Below are 5695 nucleotides of genomic sequence, written 5' to 3' on the forward strand. Positions count from 1 at the left end.
GGAAAAAAATTTTGCAGTTTACCCATCTGACAAAGGACTGATATCCAGAATTTACAAAGAACTAAAACAGATTTACAAGAAAAAAACTAACAAGCCCATTCAAAAGTGGGCAAAGGGTATGAACAGATACTTTACAAAAGAAGATATACATGAGGCCAACAAACATATGAAAAAATGCTCATCATCACTGGTCATCAGAGAAATGCAAATCAAAACAACATTGAGATACCATCTCACGCCAGTTAGAATGGCGATCATTAAAAAATCTGGAGACAACAGATGCTGGAGAGGACGTGGAGAAATAGGAACACTTTTGCACTGTTGGTGGGAGTGTACATTAGTTCAACCATTGTGGAAGACAGTGTGGTAATTCCTCAAGGACCTAGAAATAGAAATTCCATTTGACCCAGCAATCCCATTACTGGGTATATATCCAAAGGATTACAAATCGTTCTATAAGGACACGTGCACATGAAAGTTCATTGCAGCACTGTTTACAATAGCAAAGACCTGGAACCAACCCAAATGCCCATCAATGATAGACTGGACAGGGAAAATGTGGCACATATACACCATGGAATATTATGCAGCCATCAAAAACGATGAGTTTGTGTCCTTTGTAGGGACATGGATGAACCTGGAAACCATCCTTCTGAGCAAACTGACAGAAGAGCAGAAGATCCAACACCACATGTTCTCACTCATAGGCGGGTGTTGAACAATGAGAACACATGGACACAGGGAGGGGAGCACTACACACTGGGGTCAGTTGGGGGGAAATAGGGGAGGGACGGTGGGGGGTCGGGAGCTGGGGAAAGATAGCAAGGGGAGAGATGCCAGATGTAGGTGATGGGAAGGAAGGCAGCAAATCACACTGCCACGTGTATACCTATGCAACAATCTTGCATGTTCTTCACATGTACCCCAAAACCTAAAATGCAATAAAATAAATAAATGGGGAAAAAAAAGTGTGTGGCCCCTCTCCCTTCTCTCCCTCTTCCTCCTGCTCAGGCCATGTGAGATATGCCTGCTTCCCCTTTGCCTTCTGCCATGATTGAAAGTGTCCTGAGGCCTCCCCAGAAGTGATCATGCCTCCTGTACAGCCTCCCAAATGGTGAGCTAATTAAACCTCTTTTCTTTATAAATTATTCTGGGTATTTCTTTATAGCAGTATGAGAATGACTTATACAGTGGCTATGACACCTTACACTCCTACCAACAGTGTATGGCATTCCAATTGTCCCATGGCAGCACTTTGTATTGTCAGAATTCACAATGTAAGCCATTCTGATGAAGGGATACTGACATCTCATTACAATTTTAACTTGCATTAACCTGATGACCAATTATGTTGAGCACTTTCTCATGTGCTTATTGGCCTTTTCTATATCTTCTTTAATGACATGCCCATTCAAGAATTTTGCCCATTTTTTAATTGCATTGTTCATCTTTTTATCATTGATTTATGGGATTTTGAAATGTATAATGGATCTAAGTTCTCTATCAGACATATGTATTGTGAATATTTTTAATCTATGACTAGCTTTTCATGTTAATATGGCCACATTCTCTTTAATGGATGCCTGTTTTCCCATTGGAGTGGGAGTTTCTTCATCTACACCACAAGTTCTCTATTAATGGACATTTACATTCCTAAGGGAAAAAATTATGCTTTGGTGGAAAGCAGCATTGTTTAGAGCATACCCTCCTGGTTCTCAGATTCTGCTTCTGAATCTTTCATTGTCTTTGAACTAATTTTGGATTCTATAAATTGTGTATAATTGATAGCAATGCATCTATAGATGGAGATTCAATTGACTGCCTGCCCTTGCTTTGGAAGAGCCTTCATGTGCACATCCACTTTCATATTCCTGATGTCTATAGGTGTCTGTTCTTTGGATTGTCCTTTGAAATGGTTGTAACATCTTACCAGTTCCCTCATTAGTACTAGATTCAATAAAATCTCCAGCATATATTCATTTTATATCTATATGAGAGCCATGATTTTACTTTAAAAAAAAAAACATATCGTTCCCAATTTTTTTCCTTTTACAAAGGATATTGCAGCCCTAATTACATATTTATCTTAGTGCACATTTATCTCACTCAAGACTCAGAAGTCCTTATGCCGTCTTCACACTCGAAATCAAACCAACTTTGAGGAATAGATTTAACAATGAAGACATAAGGGATGAGTACACACAGAACTTACATTTTCATAGAGGAAAATATCAAATTAGGCTCAAACCAAAGAAATAAAACTAATCACGGACTCTCAGGCATGCTAAGGCAGGGTGACTGAGGAATGCCTTTGTTTATTGGGCATCTACTATTCAGTGTTAGGCACCAAAGACACAGTCTCTGCCTTCCAGAAGCTCAGGCTAGTGGTCAAGACAAATAGTTAAGCAAGTGAGTGATGTTAATGCTGACTCTGTGCATTCTAATGCCACAAAGTAGAAGAAAGGGAATTTATCCATCTCTGGTCCTCAGGTTTCTGAATGTTTCCAGAGTGCCTGGAAATGCTTTCATATGGAAACAGCCTTTTATATTTGAAAGATAAAAGAAATTAAATTTTGATCTTCATTCTTTTCAAAAAAAAGCACACATCCTAATAACAAAGATATTAGTTTTACTGCTAAGAAATATCTGAAATATTCATTAAACTGCTCACTGGTGGGTATGGGCACAATCGATTGTGAGTCCCCATTTCTAATGGCACTGACTCCTGGGATGGTGAGAGGATCAAATGCATTAACATGTTATACTACATCAGGAGTTAGTTGGAGAATCAGAAGCCATGCTGTGTATGCCAGGCATAAAGGGTTTTAGCATAGGAATTAGTGGTTTACAGGACTATTAAAAGAGGTAGGAAAGACACAGTCAAAGAAGGTGTCATCGAAGATAAAGGGAACAGACACTGGAGACCTCAGCCTAAAGCACCAAGGTGGAAGATTTTCAAAAAGATTATTAGGGAGCTGCTGAGGTTCTCAAGAAGCAGTGGAAATCCCCTCCCCTGGCCCCGCCCCTGTCTGCTGTAAAGTGTGTGATTCTCATGAGTTCCTTAAGGAAGCTTCTGTAAATCTAATGTCTGCCCACATGTCTGGCCATGAACAATAATGGCTTCTCCCTCTCTTCTGCCTTCAAATTTCGTGCAAGTTTCTTTCATTGACAAACTCAACTGGAACTGTACTGAGGCAAGAGTTCTGGGGAATGTGCTTCTCAGTGTCTCTTCTGGGAAGCACAGATTCTAGAAGGGGGACAGGGGTGACACTGAGTTGAGGCAGGACAGTCCTGCCCACATAGAAAGCACAGTGCCTGGCACTCAGCCAACGCTTAATAAGCGGTGACCGTCATCATCATCACCATTCATGAAGCAGCAGGGACACTGGGCCAGCACTTAACTTCACACTGTTTGAAATTGCTATTTTTCTTCCAGGATATCTGTCTACCACACAGCCTCCCCAAGCCCCATTCCATTGCCCCTACAGCCAAACAAAGAATTGCCCATCACAATCCTGGAAGGCAACTGCTGGAAGGCAACAGTGGTATTGAAAATACATAAAGGGATTTATAGGTTAGGGATAACACCCCTCACATAAAAGTGAGACTTTAGGTCTAGTCCTGGCTTTGTTTCTAGCAGCTCTGATTTGGGGCTGACCTGTTCTTGTAACTATTTTATGGAAAAAATCTAGAAGGCTGCAATACTGAGAAAAGCACATCAGTTCTGGGATTTCTCCCCCACAATGCATACTCTCAATCTAATCAGGAGAAAACATCAGACAAACCCAAAGGGAGGGATATTCTACAAAACAACTGACTGGTACTCTTCAGAAGTGTCAAGGTCAGGAAAAAACAAGGAAAGACTTAGGAGCTGTCATAGATTGAAGGAAAGTAAGATGTGACAACTAAATGCCAGGTAGGACTTTGGATTGAATCCTGGAAGTAAAAAAGAACTTCAGTGGAAAACCTAGTGAAATACGAAGATAGCCTGGAGTTAGCAGTATTGTACCAATGTTCCCTTCTGAGTTCTGATCATTGTAGCATGGTTATGTGAGCTGTTAACCATGCTCAGGGGAGGTTATACAGGAACACTCTATGCTATTTTTGCAACTCTTCTGTAAGTCCAAAATTATCCCCAAATAAAAAGTTTAAAAATAAAAGACGGCTAAGTAGCATCAAGAGTGAATTCATCACTTTGCACTGGACCTGCAAATGATGTAACTTGTCTGGTATGGAAGTATATAGAGAACTGGACGAAACATTCCCTAGGGTGCAAAGTAATGAAGAAGCAGCAAAATGACTCCCCGGAGCCTGGGGGGTCCTGGGAGGGGTAGAGACAGGAGCTGCTCAATCTGAATGGGACTCGGGGAGGAATAAGAATGGCTGTGGGGCTGATCACAGTGGCTCACGCCTGTAATTCCAGTACCTGGGAGGCCAAGGTGGGCAGACTACTTGAATTTAGGAGTTTGAGACCAGCCTGGGCAACATAGCAAGTCCCCTGTCTCTACAAAAATTAGCCAGGTGTTGGGGGTGCACACCTGTAGTCCCAGCTACTTAGGAGGCTGAGGTGGGAGCATCGCTTGAGCCTGGGAGGCGGAGGTTGCAGTGAGCAGAGATCACTCCACTGCACTCCAGCCTGGGTGACAGAGTAAGACCCTGTCTCAAAAAAACAAAAACAGCTTTATATATTAATAATATTTAAGAAATTGTTTTAAAAATGGCTGTGGACCACTGATTAAAGACCAGCTGGGACAAGGGACGCACACCTCAACTGATGATGGCTACAGAAAAAGGCAAGAATCTGACACTGATATCCTCTCGCCAGCTTGGCAGTGTAGATGACCCCTAGAACTTAGAAGCAAGTCTGGAGAAAAGGACAGAAATACCACTCATTGGTACTCTCCCACCTCCGTTCATGCCCCGGGTTGTTTTCTTGTCTTCCAAGGAAAGTCAAAAGCCTTGAATGACTAAGATTCAGTTTCTACTTCCAATGCATGGAGGCTCATAATAGAAATTAAGTTGTTATAGAAAAATAAAGTTAGATTTCCTGCCTGCCTGTGTTTGTGGAGTGAGATTTGTACCTGTCTCACCTATCAGTCTTCCAAATCGATTTTACTAGTTATTTGAGATTATAAATTATTCTACGTTGAAGTAGCTGAGTGTATTTTGTTTTTAGCATAGTGAGAAAGGTCACTGCAAATTTGATGCATTGAGAGTTAAAATGGGATGAAAGGAAGGGGTTTCAAGTCCTTCACTCTTACAGAAGAGTTAATATTGTTAGATCTCCATGGAGAACTTACTCCACTAGATATGGATATGAGGTATAAGGAAAACTGAAAGCCAGGGCCGAAAATCTTAGCTTTGCTGGCCAAAATAAAAATATTACCATATAGGCCGGGCGCGGTGGCTCACGCCTGTAATTCCAACACTTTGGGAGGCCGAGGCGGGTGGATCACGAGGTCAAGAGATCGAGACCATCCTGGTCAACATGGTGAAACCCCGTCTCTACTAAAACTACAAAAAATTAGCTGGGCATGGTGGCGCATGCCTGTAATCCCAGCTACTCAGGAGGCTGAGGCAGGAGAATTGCCTGAACCCAGGAGGCGGAGGTTGCGGTGAGCCGAGATCGCGCCATTGCACTCCAGCCTGGGTAACAAGAGCGAAACTCTGTCTCAAAAAAAAAAAAAAAAAATAT

The sequence above is a fragment of the Sapajus apella genome, unplaced genomic scaffold (assembly GCF_009761245.1).
Source record: "Sapajus apella isolate SASKATOON/1434 unplaced genomic scaffold, GSC_monkey_1.0 scaffold17, whole genome shotgun sequence".
Taxonomy (NCBI): Eukaryota; Metazoa; Chordata; class Mammalia; order Primates; family Cebidae; genus Sapajus; species Sapajus apella.